We start from the raw sequence: 23,704 nt of genomic DNA, 5'->3' as shown, positions 1-23,704 counted from the left end.
TTTGGAAGGAAGAAGAGGAAAGTGTTGGCTGCAAACCCCATGCTGGAAGAAAAGGGACAAGAAAGTGGCTTGAACAGGGACCTGTAGGTGCTGCTGGTGTCACCAGGATTCTCTTGCAGTTGCATTCTCATCTCTTGCAGTTGCATTCTCATCTCTTGCAGTTGCATTCTCATCTCTTGCAGTTGCATTCTCATCTCTTGCAGTTGTTATTCCTCATCTCATCCTCAGTTTGTCTTCTTTTTCCACTGATTCTCTTCTTTGATGACCCTGCTGTTAAACTAGGCTGAGCAGATCCAAGTTGTCAGGAAACAGCGGAATAGCAGAAGATTTATATCTATCATGGTGCTCATCTTACATCTATGTTGCATCTCGGCCCTTCATTCTGCTTGCTTTATCCATTCAGGGTGCACACTGTAAGGTGCCCTGCAAGTTTTTATCACACCTTGCTCAAAAGGACATTTTATTGCCTTTAGACAGCTGTGTAACGGGAAGAGCGTTAGTAAAAATTAAGTTATGATCTTGCTGTTTTCTTGTGGGTTGCTTTACAGATTATGTGCTGAAAATCATTCCCCAGCAACTGCAAAACCATCGCAGTTCACAAGGGCTTTCGTAGTCCTAAGCACTGGGCACACTGCTATAACAGATATAAATCTGGAAAGAGCTGAAGTGTACCCGATATACAGAAATATCTGTGGCCTGCGGACTGATGCAATACTAATACTGAGATGTTCCAGATGCCCCTTAATGGTTAGAGCATCCTTAATGTTCTACAGCTGCTCTGCTTTGGGGTAGCTCTTGTTGCTGAATTCCATCATGAATAAAAGCAAGGGTGATTGTTTAACGCCCAGAGAGAAACCAAATATTGCAAGTGAAAGCATAAGAAGGAAGAAATTGTGAATCACGGTCCACTTCTACTTAATGTTTCATTATTATTTTTCCTACTCTGTGTGAGCAGTTGCGTTTTTTTTTTTCAAGCTACCCATGCTCACATTCCTCCAATGCTCAGAATTAAATAAACGGTGCAGAGCCTCCAGAACAAAGCTCCTCAACTCTGTCTTCCCACTTTTAAATGTGTGGGCCGTGGATACACAGCCTTTGTGTCCATTTGCCGTCATTTCTACTTTCCATGTTTGGCTTACCCCAGAGCAAAGATCTGGTGCCAGGATTTCTGTTGGCTGAAACAAGGGTGAAGTTTTGGCCTGATAGAAATCTGTGGCAAAGCTCCCAGTGCTGAGTAGAAGAGCAGTCTGTGATTTGGAGTGCTTGGAGGATACACACAAAGCCATCATACAGAGCAGTATAATTGTGGCCATTCGATGGATGCTGGAGATCAACAAGCTAGCAGCTATAAATAGCAGCAATTTCTGCTGATTCCTATTTCTGTTATTTAAGCCACTACTGAAAATCAATGCCATTCTTGCCTTTCAGGATAGGTAAAAGTACATTGCCTGCTCTCTCGGAGCAGAACTTGAGCATTTCGTTATCTTAGAATAAATATTATCCTCCTCACTATGCTGTTGTGTTGGTGTGCTTAATATTTTCCACACGTACACACCAAACCTTTTAACATGTTAATGGGTTTGTTTGCTTGTCAAGGAAAATTTTGCCCCCTGCAATGACAGCTTCAACTCTCGCTGCAAAAGGGCAAGGCAGGCAGTTGCTCAGTGGCCAGGCACAACACGCTTCTCCCGGCATTAAAGGCTGCAGACTCACGTCAGGTGCCTTGCCACTCTGATCCACGGCACTGGTTTAATCATGTTAATGCGCTGTCTAATTATGATAAACACTGCATATTATTCAAATTAAAAATGTATATTGCCATTCACATCGTCAGTCTGCAGACGTTTTTATGCATTAGTGTTTTCTAAGCTGAATGCCCTCTGGTAGGCACTGGAGGCTGTGCATCACTCCATTAGCTAAAATGAGAGATGGACGATCGTGTGCAGTAGCTGTCTGACTCGGAAAGTGTTTAGCATGGCATGTTGATGGCAGGAAAATGGTTTATCTGACGCAAAATTGTGCCTGAAAAATCCTCTGCAAAAGTAGCCCTGCAACCTTCCTCTTTAATAGGGCAGTTGTGGCATGTGTAGCCTTCGTTGTGTGCATTTACCTGCCAGGACTTGCTCCCACCTTGATAAAGGTGAGATTTCCCCTGTCTGCAGCTAAGTAAGGAGCTACAGGCTAGCAATTTGGATGTGAGGCTGCAGTCCTTCCCCACACTGTGTTCACCACCCCGTTTTCCCAGCCCTCAGGTGTGTTTCACCAGAATCAAGGGGCTTCCACTGTAGCTGAAAACAATCCAGCCCCAGTTGCAGTACTGGCAGACCTGCAATTACATATCAAGGATGCCTAATTAGACACAGGAGTTGCTGAGATGGAGTCAAGCTGGAATGTGTTTCCCTAAATCGAGATCCGCAGTTCCTCCTTGTGTGGGATTGTTGGGATTATATCCTTACATGCTGGAACCAATAACAGTGTCAATAAACAAACTTTTAATTTTGCAATTTTGTCATCGATAAGAAAGAAAACAAACATGACAGTACCAATACTGTTGTATTGCTTCTCTGTGCTATCAGATACACGGTGTGTCTTCTCTTGTAGGAGATAAGATTATGCTCCATCTATTCCATATGATACATATTTTAAAAAGATTTGCTTGTATATTTCAGCACCTGCTACATCTTTACACCATAGCTGTGGGTTACAGAGGAAGGTACTGTGAAAACATCAGCGTATTTTACAGAGCTGCTTAGCAAGTGGACAATCCAGGAAAGGCTGGACAATATAAAGTGTTATCAATAAAGAGCTGGATTTTACTGGCAGATTTTTTTTTTTTTTTTTGGTGTGTGTTCAGAAATGGGAGCCTTACATACACTCGACTCCACAGTTATGCACTTGAGCCCATAAAATTCTATCTTTCTCGTTGTATTGGGCATTTATAGTTTCCTTTGAGGAGGTTTCTTTTTCCTTTTGTCTCTGGTATGCAAGAGTAGATGCTTAGATGTGTATATTTAGTGTGCTCTATTATTCTTTTGATTGCCTACCCATGCTTCATTCACTGTGGTTCAAGCTGGAAAATTACAGTGGAAAAGACTTCAGTGCCTTGGGATTTAATTCTTTTAGGGAACAGAAAGAGTTCCTTGAGACAAATTATATTACATTGCTACTGTCCCAGGTCATTTGTTTGTTTGTTTTCCCCTGTTTGATTTGTTTCAACTTCTGGGAATGTTTCCCAGTAACCATCCTCTCATAGAGCTGGATGAGACAGGAGGAGCTAAAGAAAGAAGGATTTTAAGATATGCTAATGCAGTCTGGATTTTAGCTCTGCTGTTATCCTCTTCTGGTGTTCAAATGATTTGGAACTGAGTGTTTTGTATAGGTATATATGAGGAAATGGCTGTTCTTTGAGGGAACATGGGTCGTAGCCAGATGTGGGTGGTGATACATATACAGTGTATAGGTACTGGTTTGTATACAAAGAGTTCCAAGAAGAGAGGGAGGAGGAGAAAACTCTCTGGGTGGTTTTACTTGATCATTTGTCATAGATAATCAGGGTCAGAGCTGATAGCTTGTAAGTAGCCTGATGGCTGTTGTGTTTATATCCTGCTTGAATTTTAAAGATACTGAATGCACTGAGAAATGAATTACTTGGTCATACTTAAAAAATCTGTTTCAATGTCTAGATCACTCCCTGATAGCAGTTCTGCTAATCCAGTTGAATCTGTGCTGGTTGCTTTGAGTTATTATAGCAAGTATTTTTACATCGGAATGTCTTAAAAATTGATGTGGAAAACGGGCTCAGAATAGAGAAGAAACTTAGGAAATGTGCAGATGTTGGAACAGGTCCAGAGGAGGACCACAAAGATGCTCTGAGGGCTGGAGCTCTTCTCCTGTGAAGACAGACTGAGGGAGATGGGCTTGTTCAATCTGGAGAAGGCTCTGGGGAGACCTTACTGCAGCCTCCCAGTGTTTGAAGGGAGCTTAGAAACAGGAGAGAGACTGACTTTTTTGCACAGGCAAATAGTGATAGCTCAAGAGGGAATGGTTTTAAATTAAAAGAGGGGAGATTTCGATTAGATATTAGGAAGAAATTTTTTACTCAGAGAATGGTGAGGCACTGGAACAGGTTGCTCAGATAAGTTGTGGGTTCCTCATCTCTGAAGACATTTAAGGCCAGGCTGGATGGGTCCCTGGGCAGCCTGGTCTGGTGAGGGGCAACCAGCCAACATTAGGGGGTTGGAACTGGGCGAGCTTTAGGGTCCTTTCCAATTCCAATCCATTCTATGATTCAATGGCACAAGGAAAGTGCTGAGTAACGCCGTGAATTTCGGACAGGAAGACAAAAGTTGCTGCCCAAGAAAGTAAGTGAAAGTGTCCTTCTGATGAAGTAAGTGTTCATGCTGCATACAGACTTTGTGCAGAGCAGAGAGAATAAAGCCACTGGAGCTTCTCCAGCCCTGAACTGAATGAGACTGCTCCCTTTGCTGTATTTCCCAGGGGAAGAGGGAAAGGAAAAGTGATCCTGCCATGTGTTTCATGCATCTCTCTGGGGCTGTGCTCCGTTGCATTACATCCAGATCTCCAGTGCTTTGGAAAACGCATGACTTCAGAGATCTTTTAGCCCCATAGTAGGGAATATATATGGATGTTCTCCCTGATGCCCTAGCAAAATCTCTGTGGATTAAGTGCTTTTTCACTTGTTGGAGGAGAGGTTTCCACAGGTGCCCATGGAAGGAGGCTCTCACCAAACCCTCTCAAGCCCTGAAATATGATTTTATATTTGGAAAATAGGGGTGCAGGACCATGAGAGCCCTCACCCTTTTGCTCCCCATTCTGACAACTAATGATCAACCAGGCACCAAAAAAATATCAGGCAGATGCTAGCAGGATGCCCTATCCACCACTATTACCTCTGAGCACCTCCATCACCCATAGCTTCTTCACCAGCCTTCCCTTTACTCTGTCATCCATGATTGATATGAGTTCCCAGAGCTCCTCTTGACTTTTTCTGCCCAGGTACTTGGGCCCATTTTGAAGGCAGATAAAAAAAGAGAACCCTATGCTACTGCTGCAAGGATCAGTTCACTTTTTTTTTTTTTTTTTCCCCCAGAGAACAGGTTGTAAATTTTACCCCTCTCCTATAAAAAAAAGCTGGATCCTTAGTCACACTTGAGTGCCTGCTGGAGTGCTGAGGCCCTGTTTGATAATGTAGTACTTTTTAGAATAGATATGGCTAAGAGGTATTCATTACTATGTGTAAACAGGGCTTGAAGGAGGCAGGTCCCTCACTCTCTTCTCACCTCTGTCTCAAGCCCACCACCTCTATCTTAAGCCAGCTGCCTTAATCCACTCAAAGGATCCACTGACCAAGGACAGTGATGCTGTGAGAGGCATCTGAACACTAACATAGAACAAAAAAAATAGGTGGGAATAGAGGTGTCCATCCATGGATATTATGCATGGCTTCTTCCAGGAAGCTGCTGGGATTATGCCACGGTCTGGAAGGAAGCAAACCCATTAAAATGGGAATGCTGAGCAATCTGGCTGGTATGATGGGTATACACAATACCTGTAGGGAAAACCAGGGGAAAAGAAAATCTCTGAAGATGAATCTGAACTGCCATTCAAACAGGGAGAACGGGGAATGCCGAGAATCCATGTGTCCTGCTTTGACTGTGACCCAAAGATAAAAGTTGCATCCAACCTTCACAGTGAGAAAGGTGTTGGATGAAAAAACAGAAATGAGAACTTGATGGACATAAAAACTATATGGTAGCATCCTGTAGTGCTTGGAGTGGGGAAGGAGGAGACAGCAGACCCAGATACAGGCAGCAGGTGGGGATGTCAGTGCCACCTTGCTCTGGTCGGGTTCCTGTAGGATGCCGACCAGGGTCCTTGGCAAAGAAGACTTCTCCACATGGAGATTTTTATTATTTCAACTCTTTTGGGGTGTAGTTGGTTTGGTTTGGTTTCCAGAGCGTGGTCTGAAGACTTAGTATTTCTTGAGTTTGGTTTCAGAACCAGCGTCCCCACTACTTTCTGAGATTTTTGGGGGGTGAAGGGAAGTGATAATGTGGAGGGCAAAAACATAAGAAATATATATGCATACTGGAAATTCGGTGTAGAACATTAATAGGGAGAAAAGAAGTCACAAAAGAGCTGCCCGCACTTGTAGCCTGTGCTGGGAGAAAAGCTTCTTGGTGCAGCAAAAGCAGCAGCACAAAATCCCCTCCAGACGATGCCTCAGCCTCCAGGAATAATAGATGGTGTTTTTACAACCTCTCAGAGGCCTGTTCCTGGGTAGATGGTGAAAGGCAATACCTCAGGACCACTGGGTTACAGGAGGTTGTAAAATTGCTCCTCCCTATACATATATTTTTTGACAATGCTTTTGCTGAGGATTGTTTCCTCTCTCTGTCTCTGTTGTTTTTCTTTAATTGCTCTTTCAATTGGTCTGTCTTTTTTTTTTTTTCCCCTCCCTGTCTTCCTCTTTTCACTTTGACCTATCAAACTGTAAGTCTTATTTTAAGCTGACGAGGAGGTGTTAAATGACTGGCTGGGCCACCAATTTAGGGGAATTGATGATCTTTGGGACTTCCTCTCTTGTGGGTCAAATGATAATGTTGCCCTTTAGGTTAAATTCATACATTACATAGGAAAAACCAGGGGCTTTCTCTGAACTCAGGGCCAGCGGGACACATACCAACTTTGGTTGTAAACAACCATTAATAAGCTGATTTTGAAGAGGACGATGCAAGGATGTGTAGTCTTTTCTTTGTCTCTTTTTATCACATTCTTTCCCTTAATTTTTTGCGCCATGCTTCAGGCAGCCATTTTCTGTTTGACTTCTGAGAACGCATACATGAAAATCTAGGTCCTAAAATAGATGTAGATATAGATAAATATAGATAGATACAGATATGGCTTCAGATATAGATAAAAATATAAATAAATATATAACTATGGGTATTTGTATTCATTTTAGTGTATCTCCTAGCATGGATATAGCAAGAAGCCAAATGCATGAGATTCAGGAGTCTTGGTTTAGCAGATCAAGACCTGGTGCCGTGTCACTTATTACTAATAAAATTTTCTGCCTTCCATGTTTGTTGTAGTCCCCTTTCTGCCTCATCTGGTAATCTTTATGTTGTCCAACTTCCAGCCCCACACTTCTTTGTTTCTCCTTTTCTTCACTGTTCTTATGCCACATGCAAATGATCAGTTATGTTGTCTTCAAAATCAAGCATCTCAATGAACTCAATAAATGGGAAGAAATAACTACACTTCCCCCTCCCCCCCCTTTTTTTTTTTTTTCTGTTTTGCATTCTCTGTGGAATCATAAACAAATCATTGGCAATATCTATTTATTTCCCCTTGCACCCATGACAAATGAAACTGACATTGTGGGTCTTTAGTCACTAGTGGTTGCAAAATGGTTTAAAACCTACTGAGTCCATTCAGAGCAAAGCCTGCAGTCATTATTATTGCCATAGATTTTGATAAATACATCTTTACTTTTTTTTTCTTTTCCTGGGGGGCAATTCTAGTGATTCTTTCAGTAAAAAAAATCAAGAATTTTGGCTCACAAATGGAAAGATTATCTGTATGACTGGGGTACAAGGAGAGGAAGGAAGAATTGCCTAAGGGTGTTACAGTCACTTTTCCACCTTCATTCACATTCATTCGTATTCATGGCTCAAAGGAACACTTACATACACCCCATTTACAGAGCTTGGTAGCCAGGTTTGCTCTTGAGAGACAGAAGTAAGAAAGTTGCATCTTCAAAGAACAGCACTTTAATTACAGGGATGATGCCCCTTAGCTTTGGCACAACTTGAGATTATTGAGGCCCTAGACCGCTTTAGAAACCCTGCCAATGCTCTCCGCAGATCATCCCCAAACATGGTGGCTGCTGGTTTAGTGCAGCACCTCTTGCTACAGCTGTATGGAGTAGAACAATGGCACTGAGATTTTGGGTGATCCTGTCAGCTTTCCAAATGGGACAGGAATGCATTTTGCAGGAGAGAGCGGGGTTAGTTGAAGACTTTGAGGCTGATCTTGAGTAATACTTTGGATGAATTTACATTTGAATTTAAGTCAAAGTGAAGGACTTATCTGTTCATCTAAAATGCAGACATCTTGTGCACTAGGCTTGGTTCTTTGTCATCAAAGGAAGAGTGGAATTGGCTGGGATTTATTCCAGTGATAGGCAGGCTCTGTCCATGAAAACAGTGTCCGTCTGTGGGAGATCAAGAGAGCTTTGACAGATACTTAAATAGACAGTGACTGAGTTAAAAGAAAAAAAAAAAAACATCTGTGGAAAATATAAATCCATATTGCTTCCAACTATGTGGCTTGGAAATATTTGTAGCGGCCTCACATTAGGGAGCAGTGAGAGGTCCAGAAAGAGGACACCATGTAAATGTTTCTGCATCTGACAGGCCAGGGAGATACCCCAGATCTCAATGTAAAGCATAGAGCTGCCATTTAGCACTCCCCTGTTCAGGGCCCAGCGGGGGTGAATTCCTCACGCTGGCACCCCCAGGAGCTCAAATCCCAGCAGCTGAGCCCACTGCAAGATTGTTTGAATGGGGCAAGTACCTGCCATCTCTGGGCTCCGTTTCCAGCACCAAGAGTTGTTTTAAGGTGAGACACGTGCAGTTCTGCACCTTGGACATTTTCAAGAGCTTATAGATATTTTCCTCATCAAGGTTGCGTTCAGGCTCCTGAGGGATCTTCGTGGAACTCAGAAATCAAGAACATACTGTTTTCTCTGAAAGCAATTGAATTTGCTTGTCTTTACATTGCCAAGACTCAGGGACCAATTAATTACTTGTGAAGATCATGTTGGATTTGTGGGCTAAAATTTGCACTTACCTCCATGGGAAGCAAGCCTACTAGGAAGAAATTTATTTGAAAAAGTAATTATTCTCACTGGATATAACTTTCAGTTATTCTGAGTGTGTGCTGGGTTGGTAGGCTGGATGTCTGCACTGGATATTTCACCTCTGGTAATTGCCAGCTTTGCATTAGGATACCTTGAGTGTAGACACTTACTGCAGGGACTCTGATATAATAAGGAACTAAGAAGGAATAAATATTCAACATAGTTTTCCCAGGTATTATTGACATGGTGGTCTTTTGCCTTGATTTAAAAAAAGGTAAATAAATAGAATCACTTTGCTGATCATTATGTTTTGTTTTCATCTTATTAAGATTTAAATGTAACTCCTTTAAATGCCAGTGACTTGTTTATTTTACTTTGAATTATCATGTCATGGAAACCTACCTTTCATTTTCCGGCAAAGCCTCAAAACTCAAGATCTTGATTAATAAAATATGAAGAGTTTATGCTATCTGTTTCTCCTGGTTTGAAAGAGTAATTTTCTGTTTCTGAGAAGACGGGTAGCATTGCTAAGAAAAGAGTTATTTTTTTCTCTCAGTGCCAAGGAGCTGGAATAGGGAATAAAATACATGGGCTGAAATCTCAGTTCTGCCAGAGACTTGCTAGATTCAGATGACATAGCTTGGTATGTCCCAAAGTCACATCACATCTGGGAGAGTCATTTGAGGTCTTTCTTAGACAGCTTCTTGGAGATGGTAGTTTGTTGGCTATAGATGGAGTTTGGAACCAGTGGACATTGGGATGTCTAAGTTGAATAAAAGGACTCCTTCTCTTCAAAATCTGCTCTTCCTCCAAATTCCTGTTAAATGGAGGCAACAGCCAATCCTTTCCCCCCAGCCTTCTATAATCCCTAGGGCTTATCAGTCTCTGTATGTGCCACCCAGTGCAATGATCCTCTGATCCTTGTACAGGGTATGAGGTGTCGCTTGCATTTTGAATGGTAATAGTATTAAAAATATAATAGTATTATAATATTTTCAAGTCACTATTTCAACAGGAGTTTGTTTCATGTAGGACATGCATATCATACATATATACTATAGGTACACTGTATACAAACCAAAAATCAGATTATCTGAATTTTGGTTTTAATGAGTTTGACGCTTCAAACCCATATGTACAAATATAATACACAGAATGACACCAAGAAATTAGGTATATTTTCTGATTCTGAAGTTTAAGGTATTAGGACTCATGTTGTCTAACATTTTTTCGCTGCTGGAAAGAGAATTCGAGTTTCATTTATTTTTAAATGAAATCCAAGAATTTCAAGCAGATGAATGGCTCAAGAAGGTGTGAATTTAAGACAAAAAACCATTCATCATGGCGGCATTATAAGAGGAAAGAAATTCTGTGGAAACCTACTTTTGGGGCGCCAAAAATGCAAAACAACAGAACAAAGCTTTCCCCTCACTTTTTTTTCAGGGCAAATAGAGAATTAGGGGCATGCGGAGGAGCTGTGCTTAATTTGTTTGTTTGCTTTGAACCTGTTCTAATCCAGGGCTTTTCCTATCCGATCCATCTCCCCTCCCAGCAACCCCTTTGCAGATTTCCCTGCCCTCCTCTACTCTTCCCTTCTATTTATTTAACTTGTGAAAAGAACCGAAGGGGGTCCCCACCATCCCACCATCTAGGAGAGCTGCTTTCCCTACAGGGCTGCAGATGCCGGCAGAAAGGACTCAAGCAGGCAGTGGCAAGGCAAGGCAAGTGTTATCAATCACTCAGAGTGTTAAAAGAGAAGAGGGAGCAAGAAAAAGAGGGAGAGCGAAGGCGGGGAGCAGAGTGGGGGCAGAGAGTCTGAGCTGAATCGGTGGAATTTCCTCCCCCCGGTTGCTGAAGGGAGGTTTTTTTGGACATCTGCCCAGACACATGCCGAGTTAAAGAAGTGGGATAAATTCTGGAAGAATTAATGGAGCGAGAGGAGGGGTCGGGAGGACAGAGGGGAGTGTGGGCTATGGGGGGCCGATGCAGCTAGGCGGACAAAAGAGGTCTGTGGGGGGAGACCACAACGGCTCCGTGTGTATGTGCATCTGTGCGCATCTTTTTGCTTCTTTTTCCCCCTGCACATTTCGAACACTGTCTCCTTACCTTGTGGCAGCAAGACCTCTCTGCTGGGCTACGCGAGATAGCTTGTCCTCTCTTGAATTTTGCTTTGCGTTGCCCCAAAGAGACAGGCACATGGGAAGATGGAAGCTGTAACCAGGCAGCACGCATCATCACATTGTGAACAGTGAGGGCGAGACAATTGTTTGAGCAGAACTCGCCGTGGGCTCTCTCTCCATTTCGTGTCTCCAGGCAAGGTTGTGTGACCTTCTGAAAGATTCGTCAAGCTAGGCAATTTCTGAGAATGATTCAGAGAGTATATGGGCAAAATTGTGTGGTCAGCTTGGATAACCCAAATGAAAGGTCAGATAAACAGCTCTGTCTGCGACAGACCTGGGATGTGCAGGACGCTTTCCGGACAGCTTGCTCCCACGCCTTTTCAGTGACCGTGGTTCCAAGATGTCAGTCCCCTTGGCTCTCTTGTAGTTTAACTCTTCATCCAACTGATCCCTGTCAGAGTAAAAATGGGGATTAGGATCCTCTCGGATGAAGAGGCCATTAGGAAAGCCGGGCTAGCAGCAATCCTAGTCCAGGAGAGATGAGAAGCATCTGAACATGGATTGGTAGCAGCAACTCCTTCCTCATGCCTCCTTCAGCCAGAGAAGTTTGTTCATTCTCTCAGGTCTCTTCTGGCCTTAAGAGCCATGAATCTGTGAATTGCTCTGAATTTGCTAAGAGACCTGCATAATCTTGTACATACCCCAGGTAAAGCACCACAAATTGCCCCTGTGAACATTCTCCTCAGACCTAACAGTGCTGATTATGAGTCAAGATTCTTGAAGATTATCTACAAAGATATAGTGGTTTGGTGCATGTGAAGTAGGTTCTTGCAGACTTTTTATGAACAGATCTTCCTCCACTTCTGCTATGGTTTCCTGTGTTATTTTGATGAGCTGCTAAATTTTGAAAAGCTTTAAGAATTTCCTATCATACAGATCTAATGGGACCACATTGGTAGGACCAATTAAAGTCTCCCTGGGTGAAAGCTGTGTCAGCTCAAAGCCTGATCCCATCTTTCTTTCTTCTGTTACAAGGATGACCAGTCACTACCCGTACAAGAAAGGATATCAGATTTGAGCGAGATCACTGAATCAACAGAGCAAGTAATTATGCAACAGTAGATCAGACCTGCCAACATGCAGAGTTGAGATTTATTGAATAGGCCTAGGGAAATCACCTGGATTATGCTGGTTTTTCAGTAATGAAGAAAGCCAAAGCACATTCTCTCTACCATCAAACTTCTTTCACGTAATAACAAAGATATTAATTTACACAGATCTATAAAAGGATAAGTCATTGGCAAGTGCATTGACTGATTAACTCACTGAAGATACAGGTTACAAGGAGAGTGAGGTTGGCTAGATCCCAAATTGGCTTTTGATCTGCTATCATGGCTCTACTCAGCATTTTATCACCTCTACGTTCACTTTGTTTTCTTCTATCTTTTGGTCCAAAAAAGCGCCCCAGTCATCTGCTACCAAGAATTCCCTGCAAGTTTGAGGCAGTGACTTTTATAGAGCCAGGGACTACTATAAAGACGTTTAAGGTAGATGTTTTATCCTGAGATTTCATCAAGAAGACTCAAGAATAAGTTTGGTCCATTTCTTTTAATCACTGTCATCATCACTGAATTAATGCAGCTAAAAATACTTCTGTTACGAATCCCAGCTAAATTGGACTACTGGAAGTAGAAGGTATCCTTCTTCTCACTTCAAGAAACAAACAGAGAACTATCTCCAGAGCAGTTTATAACATAATGCTTTGATCACATAGAACAAACACTGGTTGAATTCTTTGCTGGGTAAGTTGCTCCGACCCCTAAGCTAAGCTTGAAGGAGCTAAGCTTGAAAAGAAAAAGTGAACAAAGAGGGTTCAAGTCTGGAATAATAATTATCATTATTTTGTATTGACGTGCAGTGACTTAAAAAGAAGTACTGGAAAATAATACTTACGTTTTGACTGCATTTAGCCTGTGCTGAAGCTTTCGTAGGTGTATTAATTCAGTTGTTTCATTTATCTTCAACATAACAACCCTTGCTTAGTAACAAAAGATTCAATTAAGCACTCAAATTAGTTCATGATTTGAACAACTGAAATGCAACTGAACTTCAAAATAAAAAGTCTAAACTTTAAAAAAAAATCTCCATGGGAATTTCTGTCAAGAGAAGCGCACTGGATGTGCAGACTGGGATTCTAGATGAGCCAGATTTTGCCCAGATGTTGGTGAGATACAGCTAGGAAGGCCAAAACTAAGCTTTCAAATTTTGTATGTAAAATGAGGTTGGTGGGGATGGTTTGAATTAAAACACAGGGTTGTAAGCATCAAGGTTATTAATTGAGCATCCCCTCCTGGTATTATGCTTCCTGGTCTGTCTAAAATGGTACTCAGACTGGTATCTCCTGCTGCCCCACTCCCAGTAACCAAGATTTTCAAATTTGCATTTTTTTCTGTTTTGAATGGTCATGAGAAAATACTTGCTCACTTGATATTGAATCTATTCAAGTGGAAAGCTGGTAAGTAAGCTGTTGTGGCTTGCACAGTTCTGCTCTACCACCTGCTATGGACCTGGAAGAGGATTTTAGCCTCTAGGCTTTCTGGCCATGGCCCTTTCATATGGCCTTGGCTCTATATTTGCTTCAATATTATGAATAAAACTAAGTGAGAAAATTTAGGAAAGCATTCAGAAAAGGCAACATATATTTAAAAATATACTTATTCTAGCCATCTGATGTCAAAATATCCACAAACCTAGGACACATATTGTACTGTTCTGCACAGGTAGCACCTGGAGGGCTTGTCTGTACAGACCAGCTCATATTTTGTGCCAGGGTAACAATCCCTGCTTTTATCAAAAGAACAGAAAAACAGTAAGTCATATAGTATATAGATTGTACATAGTTATATGAATTAGAAAGTTTGTAAAGATAATTTTCCCCATTCTTACATATTTGCATTCTAGAATCCTCTTTGTCCCAGTATAATTCTGTCCACGTAACAAAAGCAGTGCAGCTTCTGCATGGTGACTAATCCTTATCTACATAATTTGAGATAAAGATGACAAGTTTGTGTCCCAAGGCTACACTATGTTCCACCGTGTGTTGTTTATATGGTGCCAAATAGTTCCGGGTGGTCGGTGAGTCAATCCACCAAATATATTGCTGTGTGTGTGGAAGGGCTTATAGACCCAGATTGCATCTATCTGAGGTTTATTAATTCATGTATAGCTCTACGCAATGCCCAAGTGGGAATAAAAGTGGCCCCCAGCATAGAAAAATTGGTCTTCTCTTCAAAGCATTGACCAAATGTACCTCCTCTGTCTGAGGTGGAAGATAATGTCCCTTGAACAGAGATGAGTCTTTCCAAACCAGAATGGTGCTATAATTATAAACGAGGCTGTGTGATCCATTTTCTTTCCACATATTCATGAGGCTTGGTTTTGTTTCACAAAGTCAGCATCCAGCTCTATCTAAATAAAAACTTATTTCTTTATAGCCCTTTCCCAGAAGGAAAGAAATCATACACGCATCCCTCCTCATTCATTTTCCAAAGATGACTGACTTAGTAACTGAGCCCTGACCCCATGTTTACTAACTACTGCTGATTTTTTAACTTAGGTGTCGAGACTAAAGAACGGTCCGGCTTCTTTGACCAGTCAGGATGTTGACCTGCTTGCCCCGAGATTGGAGTTGACAGTGCCCTTTGTAGAGCTCCAATTACAACAGTGCTGGCAAAGCCACCACTGTGTTTGGCGCTTGTTGGTTTCTGATTTGCTCAGTCGGCAGTGCTTCGCTCTGAAATGAAAAACATCTGGTCGACTCACATGCTCTGTTTAGACTAGTTACACAAATGCATGATATTATGCAACACAGACCTGCTATCCTATTTCTTCCCCTTCTGAAGCATTTCATATTTTGCTTTTAATCACATCGGACAGACAGTTGGAAGGCTTCCAGGTGCTGTTTCTCAGATAGTGAGCCTTGCGCTTGACCCATCAACACAGGTCAGCCTGCCACCACCCCACTGCTTTGCAAGAGCTCCCTGTGTCTTTTTTCCTCTGTACCCATGCAGCTGAACAGAGTTAGCTCGTGCCAAGAGACCAGCTGTGGAAGATGGTGAAGCTCCTTCTGAAACACAATGAGTTGGTTCAGGCAGTGCGTTTAGCTCACAAACTCCTTGGACTTTTCCCGTTTGACTTCAGGCTTCTCAGCAAGCAGCACGCAGATGATAACCCTTGTCCTCCAGCTTCAGACAAATCCGTCTCTCCCCTGATGCTTGTGCGAGATGATCCATCTGCGGGAAGCATTATGATGCAGCATGGCATGAGTTCAGCACAGGATTTCTGACTCCTTTACTCCTGTCATCCTCTTTGGTGTCCACTTGGTAAATTGCAGAAATGCTCATCTTCTCTGGGCTCTTTTCAGCCCCACAGTGAGCAGGCTTTCTGAGCAAAGTGGTTGTGAGAAGCTCAGCAATAGAAAAAGGCAGAGCTGGCCACTTGCTTCCCACTAGGTTTATGGCTGCTGAAAATCAAGTATAGTAGCTCAAGCTCTCTAAGCTCAGCTTTTAATTAAAATACATAATTTAATGTTAGAGACTTCATTCTGCAAGGAGGGTAACGTTATAAAAGCCCGCATCCGACCTGCATTGCTGAAATTGGCATATCGCCTCCATTATGTTGGAGATAGCAAAACCAAACTGACTTATCATTGTAATGGTTTGCCAAGCAGACAGAGGCACTGTCTTCATCTCATATATATATATATATATGAGATACATATATATATATAAAAGAATAATGGTCATTGGACTAGACTTATTTTGTATGTAAGCCAATGCAACAACATAATGTGACTGCAGGAAGGGTTGTTGAGTGCAAGGCTATGCAATGTCATGTCATATCATGCAAAGCTCTCTGCAAGGAGCCATATGGGAACTGTTCATGACGGGCTGTCCTAAACTCCATCTCTGGATGCTCCCCCAGATTACTGCCATGGATTATTTGGTATCTGATCAGGATTCTTCCTCTTCTGTGTACATATGTTTGTGTTCCTATGCTTATGTCTGAAAATGTTCATATATAAAGAGTGTTTAATATAACGAAGAGAGGTTAATGAAGAAAACTAATTAGTGCCTGCTCTCTGAGGAGCTCATGCTATTTTTCTTCCCTAGCCAGTTCCTGCCTCCTTTATAAGGCTTTGCTATGATCCCATGTTTCACCAGCTGAGATGGTGGAGTGGCTCCTTTAATTTGCTTGGAAGTACTGCAGTCTTTGGGGTCTGGATGTTTCTGGTTCATATCTAGATAATTTTCATGCCTTCACATTATTGTTTTCGAAAATGGGAAGTACCCTGGTGCACCCCCAGATCTTTCTCCCTTGGTTAGGGGATGATTCCTTGCTCTATTTGGACAGCCAGGGAAAACATCCTTATTCTAGAGACAAGGACCTCCTCCTCAGTTCTGGAGAGGAACCCAGGTTGGCTCTGAGGTGCATGCACACGCATAGTCACACATCACTTGATTCACTGTTTCTCTTGTCCCCCTTTCACCTATTAGTGTCCTCTGAAGGATCAGGTTACCTTGCCAGTGGAAATATATGAGCTCACTCTGTGATATACCATAACTGCAACAGCAGATCATATAATTTTCCCCTGAAGGCTTGTTGCAGACTATGTCGAGTCATTTGTATTTATGACAGCTTGGAGGTGATTTAGTGCAACCTCACTTTGATAAAAGCCATTTAGAGCTCATAAATATGGGTGACACACTGCCTTCTTGGCTCAGATTTTAAACGCAGAGCTGCATTTACATTACTATTGTGTTTTTATTGTTGGTGGTAAGACAGTGAGAAAGGTAAGGAGTGAAAGAAAACAGGAAATGGAAGGATAGTGTGACGCGTAAAAGTGTGCTTGAGAAATGGAGGATGCTGCTGTGTTTAGAGCCCCTCTGCCTTGAAGTGTGCTCTGACCCATTTCCTGGGCATCCTGTCAGGCATCTCCTTGGTGCAATCTCCACAGGCCTCTAGCAAGGGCTCTGGAGCAGTGAAACTGCCCTATAAGAAAGCACACATTGTTGGAAAGATCCCTCTGCTTTACAAGCCATTTATCTCTTCTTTTAAAAATGTGATTAAACCCTAGAGCTGAGGCTGTTCAGCCTGGAGAAAAGAAGGCTGCGAGGTGACCTGAGAGCGGCCTGTCAGTATCTAAAGGGGAGCTACAAGAATGAAAGGGACAGACTCTTTAGCAGGGTCTGTGCTGATAGAACAAGGGGAAACGGCTTCAAGCTTAAAGAGGGTAGATTTATGTTGGATATATGGAAAAAGTCTTTGACAGTGAGGGTGGTGAGGCACTGGAACAGGTTGCCCAAAGATGCCGTTGATGCCCTGTACCTGCAGACTTTCAAGGTGAGGCTGGACCAGGGATTGCAGGGAAGTTGGAACAGATGACCTTCAAATGTCCCTTCCAATTCTGAGGATTCTATGATTCTATTATTCTAAATTGCAATAAGTTATCAATTTTCTTGGCTTGGGAAACTTCTCCAGGCTCCCCCCATGTCTCAACTCTTGTCTGTGAAGGAGATTATTTATTGGAGACGTCCCTGTGGCCTTTTTCTTTGATTCTGTACAAGAGGATGATGTCTTGCCTGTGACCCCAGCCAGCTTCCAGGTAAGAGCGTCACATATCCTCAAACATTTGTGCACAATCTTCCAGCTCTTCCATGCAGTCCTCAGAAATGTACACAGGTTCCGCTTACACCATTTTTTTTTTGCTGGAATTCATCTATTTCGCTCTTGGTCCAGATGTCTAGAAAGGAAGCGGATTCTCTGGGTTGGGGATAACATGAATTTAGCACTTAGTCTGCACCATAAAAATACTACAAAAAGACTTCCATATGCTAGCAAGTTTTCTTTCAGCTTGGGTCTGACTGTTGTGTGTTGTGTTTTTAGCTTAATTTCAAAGGAGACATTCCATGAGCAAATTTATATTCAGCAACTAGATTTCTAAGGAGGTAGGCAATATATGGTCAACAATAATATACATTTAAACTCAGCATGCAGTTGTTAGATGCTACTTCCTAGGCTTAAATTGATTGTTGATGGAAGAAAGTAGGAAGATTCTTCTTGGAAAATTATTTTTTTTCTTCATTTGTAATGCTCAAAGGATCCTGAGCATCATAGCCCATTGAATTTCACGTAGAGATGAATACTTTTATTTTACACATAAGGATGGATAGGATGAAGTGTTTTTCATGCTTGTAGTCACTGGGAGAGTCAGGCCCTGAGCTCAGGTGAGTTTCAGACCACTAGGTTGCCATCAGGCCACTCCTAGCAGCCACGCCATCTCCAGCTTTCTTTTCTTTTGAATATCCAGTGTTGATATGCAGAAATGGTTGAGATCCTGGTGACTGGGAAACGTATCTAACATTCTGAAGTCTTCAGTGGCACAATTATTGGTCACGGGGAGACAAGGACCAGGGCACTCAGGTTTGCATTGCCAGTTATCCTGCTCTTGGGTGTGATGCTCAGGGCTACGGGGCACCAAACTGAACTAAACAAATGAAGACTTTTTAACAACATCTGCCTATATCACTAACACAGGTATGTCTCAGTTTTACATGTGCAAAAGCTTTAGCTCATGATTTTGAATTTTGAATAACATCATTTGTGAAAGTCACCTTTCAAATCACTGCAGCAAAAGCATTTTAGCATACACCTCTATGCTTGAAATACAGTGAAAGGATTTCAGCTAATCACTTCTAAAGCACTTTCTTATCTTTTTGGAGTGCTCTTCATAAATTATAGTGATCTTATTGAACATTATTATTAGTTTTGAAGTCTAACAGGATAAAGCTATCACAACATCAGTCAAAATAAGCCTTACGTGCCTTTCAAAACACACTTATGGTGTGATGCCAGATATGCATGGACAGAATTCTGTACCCAACTATTTAATCTTATGCTTCAAACAATCAGCTTACCAGTTTGCCACATCCTCTGAGCTGGGCAGTGTTTATGCATTACACTGTTGGCTGGGTGTTCACAGCATCAAACCCAAAGTATTCTTTGTGACCTTTTCTCATAACCTCATTGGGCTGTATATGTAATCTTAATGAGGCTTCAGCTTAGCACTGAAGCCACAGCTCCAGGTCTTCAGCATCGGCCACAGCTGTTGTGTGTGCAGCACGTGGCACAGACGCGGGGCTCCCACCCAACACCTAGGTAACCACAGCCAGAGCAATTAAAAGGCAGCGTGCTTTTCATTAAGCAAATGAAAAGAAAATCACAGTCCCTGCCCCGAAGATTGTACACTGTAATCAATGGCAGCATTAATGGCGAACTTCACTGCACTCAGAGGAACAGTAAAACATGCATGATGGGGCCCTGAAGACGAGACAACCAGTAAACTACTTACTTGGCTTTGGTTTCATTAGCCATTAGAGCAGGATAATGGCACTTACCTTACCCCACCAGAGATCAGTTAGTCATTGCTAGCACAATGTTCTGGAGGGATGAATTAAAAAAAAAAAAAAAAAGAGAAAAAAAAAAAAAAAAAAAGAGCATCCCTCCAGTTCTGGACCAGTGAGTATGTGACCCAGGTTGTGCCACGGGGCTGTGGGCGTTGCTCCAACCTGGAGCACGAGTGTGCTCAAGAGTGGGCTCTGCTGTTACAAGATCAGAAAGGAGAGAAGCAGGGCAGCGGGACAGCAGCCTTGCCTTTCACTGTTTGGATTCAACTGTGGCTTAGGTCCCGAGAAACCACATTTGTAGTTGGAAACTGGGTGCCCTGCAGAAATCTGGCCGCTCTGCAGAGAGCACTGTGCTGCTCAAAGCTCAGCAGCCTGCTTTGCAGGACCTGGACACAACTGGCAAAAGCAAAGTGCGGAGCAGGTTTGACATCCCTTCACAGAGAGGATGTGCAACACCTGTCCACACTGTGCCTGGCTCAAGCTGCTGCCATTTATCTTTATCCACATTTTTATTAAAAGTAGGTCCTAGAGCAAACAGATTTTGCCGTGTGGCTTTTTTTCATTAAATGGGCTGATTCGGTCTCTGCTGACTCCAAAAGCCAATCAACAAGCCCTCCGAATCTTTGATCCATTTTTCTACTTAGCTGTTCTCTAAAGGCTCAATTTCCTCTCCTGTCATGCTTTAGAGAGGGGGAAAATACACAGTCTAGTCCCCAAGTTATAATACAATTATTTGGTGCAAGGGAATTTTTTTTTTTTCACTTGAATAAATTAGTTGTTAATTAAAGCTTTTTGATGTAGTGCAAAAGAAGTTATATTTGATACCAACAGCTGTATGCTGTTTGATTTATAGTCCTTTGGGGTGTTGTTGGTTACAGCGATCCATTTCTCCCCCTTCCCCCATGAAACACACACACACACTTCAAAGACCATTAAGCTCGTACTGTGTTTTCAATTAGAAGGAGATTCTTTTCTTGTTGTTGTTGCTTTCACTTTTCTATACGACTTTAAAGTCGTGGTGGAAACAGAGGAGCACCATTTCTCCACCTTGGCTGTTTCCTCTAAGATAAAGCCCAATGGCAGCAATGACATCTGCTGTGCTGCCAAAGCAAAGACTCTGCTTGGGGCTGATTCTGGATGGGGTTCCTTCATTTAGCATATTTTGTCTGCAAGCAGTGTGCATTCACAGAGAATTTCCTTCAGTTTCCGGTTAATGCAAGTTAACTTGCTATTGTGAGAACAGAGCCTTTTTTCCAGGTAACACATAGTGGGTTTGGGTTGAAGTATCACCTTTGTTTTCACCCTAGGCAGGATTAGGGACCTGGGCAGGTAAGCTGATGAGGAGCTAGTAACATTTGTTTTAATTTCTAGCTGAAAAACATAGAATATAGCAGAAATAGTGAAAAATAGAGAGTACGGCGGTGGTGGAAGAGGTGGATTATGTTCAAGTCCTTTTCTCTCTTCTAATCCTCTATAAAGAGTAGATCAAATCTGATGTGCATTTGTGCTCATGCTTAATTGACTGAACTGTTGATCTCCAGTTTCTCAGACATTACTCAGCACTCCTCTGCCTAGCTGTTACTGCTCCTCACTGGGCCAACATGGCTTTATTTTGCACAGGACTCTGTGACATCCAAAAGCGATGCCCTGTGCCTTCCTCTCTTCCACCCCTCACCAGCAAGAAGGAGAGTGGGCTGGGAAGAGCTCTGTTGGCTTTTGGCTATTTAACTTGCTGGAGTGGGAGGAGGTTTTCTGTATATGATGCTGTTTTCAGTCAATTCCCAGCATGCTGTTCATTAACTGTAATGGAAGTTATTGAGCAGAAGGCATGTTTCTTCTCATTGGTTTGCAGCTGGGATTCTGCGCCTGGGCAGTGGCAATGAGGCTGTTCAGTCTTGTGGGCTAACACATAGGGCACCTTGTGGAGATGATCTAAGCTCTGCTGAGCGAGGTAACAGGTTCAGCTTCCCATACAGATGAGAGTGAAAGCTTTGTCCTACTACTGCCATTTAATTTGTTTTAATACAATAGGGGGGAAAAATGGGTCTTAATTAATTGCCTTCTACTCCAGGCTCAAGAGGAAAACCTGCTTCGGTACAAATTAAAGCAATCAGAATCTGCAGGTTTTGAGGCTGCTGGCAGAGTTCCCTGTTTCTGAGCAAATGCGTGTAAGTTTCCAGCTCTGAAGGATGGGAGAGGCATTCCTGAAAGGCGGTAGCTGGAGGTGTGGGCTTTTGGCAAACAAGAGGAGCTGGAATGTTGGGAGGCTTCCTCCTGTCCCTTGCTTCCCCCAGGAAGTATGACTGTCACAGTGGCTTTAAATCCTTCCCGTAACCATTGGGTCTGAGTCAGGGATAAAGGAAAGGGCTGGGTGAGGGTAGAGATCAGCCCTGCTGGAAGTGGGTGGTCAGAGAGGAGCAGAGATACCTTTGTCACATCGCTGGGGAAGTGCTTCTTTCTCTGTTCTCATTGCAACTGAGTTTCATCCTTTCTCTGCTACCCATATATTTCTTCATTTGTTTAGATAACTAGCATTACTTTTCCTGTCTTGATCCCTCTGATGGATACCAGCAATGCCTGCCTGCTGAGCACAATTTCTGGGTTCTCACACTGATCTTGTTTTTGAGAAGTCATATCATTTGCACGCGATGCTCCATGCAACTGCACGTTCATGGTTTTGCTGGGGACGGGGTGAGTAAGCCACTGAGATTGACAGGAGAGCTGGAGAAATGCCCATCCATATCAGCATGGTAGCAAATACCTTCCAGTTTTAGTACTACATTGTTTGTTCCAACAACTTATTCTCGGAAGGACTTGTTTATCTAAGGATCAGTTTAATGTTCTCATTCTCAGGCTTTAGAAAATACATTTTCTGAGTTGCTGAGGGACTTTTTGTTTGCTCTATATGTCTGTTGTTTTAGTAGAACCCACAGAAATAAAATATTTTAAGCTTCATAAATGGGAGTGCTAACAGCCCACAAAAAGAGAGCTTGTTCACAAGGAGTCTGATTTATGTCCCTTTGTCACTTAGTTATTTTGCAATTTCTGATTATTTTCTGTTCTACCTATTTGATTTTTAACTGAAAAGGGAAAAATACATGCTTGTCTAATAAGAAAATTAGAATTTTATGCATATGGAAGAAAATATATATTTTGAGGTGTGTGCATGCTGCCCTCCCAAAAGAAACCAAGATGGATATCTTATGTATATCTTCATTGTCCTTATTTCTACATTACTCTCAACTAAGAATATCTTGACTTTATCTAGTAAAAAGAAGTAAGCACTTCAGAGCAGGAATAACATCCATGCCAAACACACAGTAAAGCTATGCTGAGCCTGCCCTTGTGTGACACTAGCTGTACTTCATAGAAGTTCCCAGTAAGGTGCTATATTCTTCCGAGATAGCTGAAGAGGTGATACTATTATTCTGTTGATACTATGCAACCAGCCTAAAATACTGGCTGCTGAATAATCCAGGCATTTGGAGAGAAAGGGGAGAAGAAAAAACATCTGTTAGCTGTGTGTGCTTCTGTAGGTAAATGGACCCATTCAAAGTTGCAGGTAAAGAAAAGGGAAAACAGAGTGAAGGAAGTGAAAGAAAAGCAAGAAGGGAGAGCACAAACGTGGGCTCTGAAGATGGAAAGCCTTGGGAAATGCAACGGGGGACCTGGCCATGAAGGGCCACTGAAGGGGCTGTTGCAAAAGTGCTGGTGTAGTGGGGAAGGTGAAAGGGGACAGGAAGAGAAGAGATGGAGAGGAGCAATGTGAGGCTGTGTCTGGTATCAGAGCTATCCTACAGGGACCCGGTGGAAGAAACCATGTGGTGAGAACTTGGCCAAACTATGTGCAGCTGTGCCTGAACGGAGTCGCTGGATGAAGTTGCTTGTGGAGAAACTCAAAGGATCTGTGTGTTATTTGTCCTCTTCCTGAATGAACTGCAGGAGCAGCTAGCAGGATGGGTATGACAGGGCAGCAGCACAGACTCCTATATGTGGGTTACTCAACACATCCCACGTTTTCACAAGTTTGGAGACCACCTTGTTTTCTTGTCTGCAAAGATGAGTGTTTTGTGTTCCTAAAGTTCTCCAGTATCAAAGGTTTTCATAACCATTTTATTTTATTTTATTTTTGAAGAAGCTGTCATAATTCCATTGTTTGAAAAGGAGCCTTTGAATTTTGGCAGGGATGAAAGTTCCGAGGCTGAAGACATGCCTTTCCCTTCTCCCATGAA

The 23,704-nt window shown here is 42.4% G+C and overlaps 1 protein-coding gene and 1 long non-coding RNA gene across 10 annotated transcripts in view; one reads left to right on the top strand and one right to left on the bottom strand.

Moving 5' to 3' along the window:
- The window catches only part of SETBP1 (SET binding protein 1), a 250,603-nt gene that overhangs the window by 63,307 nt on the left and 163,592 nt on the right, over positions 1–23,704 (top strand). The window lies entirely within an intron of this gene.
- Positions 7,764–11,520, bottom strand: LOC110389377. Its single transcript, XR_002433182.1, has 3 exons — positions 11,342–11,520; positions 10,994–11,246; positions 7,764–8,239 (listed from the first exon to the last, which is right to left on the bottom strand). It is a non-coding gene; the product is annotated as an uncharacterized LOC110389377 (long non-coding RNA).

This window comes from Numida meleagris, chromosome Z (assembly GCF_002078875.1).
Source record: "Numida meleagris isolate 19003 breed g44 Domestic line chromosome Z, NumMel1.0, whole genome shotgun sequence".
In the NCBI taxonomy this organism is placed as follows: domain Eukaryota; kingdom Metazoa; phylum Chordata; class Aves; order Galliformes; family Numididae; genus Numida; species Numida meleagris.
The sequence above is the reverse complement of the archived record's forward strand: the minus strand, read 5'-3'. Positions and strand labels throughout refer to the sequence as shown.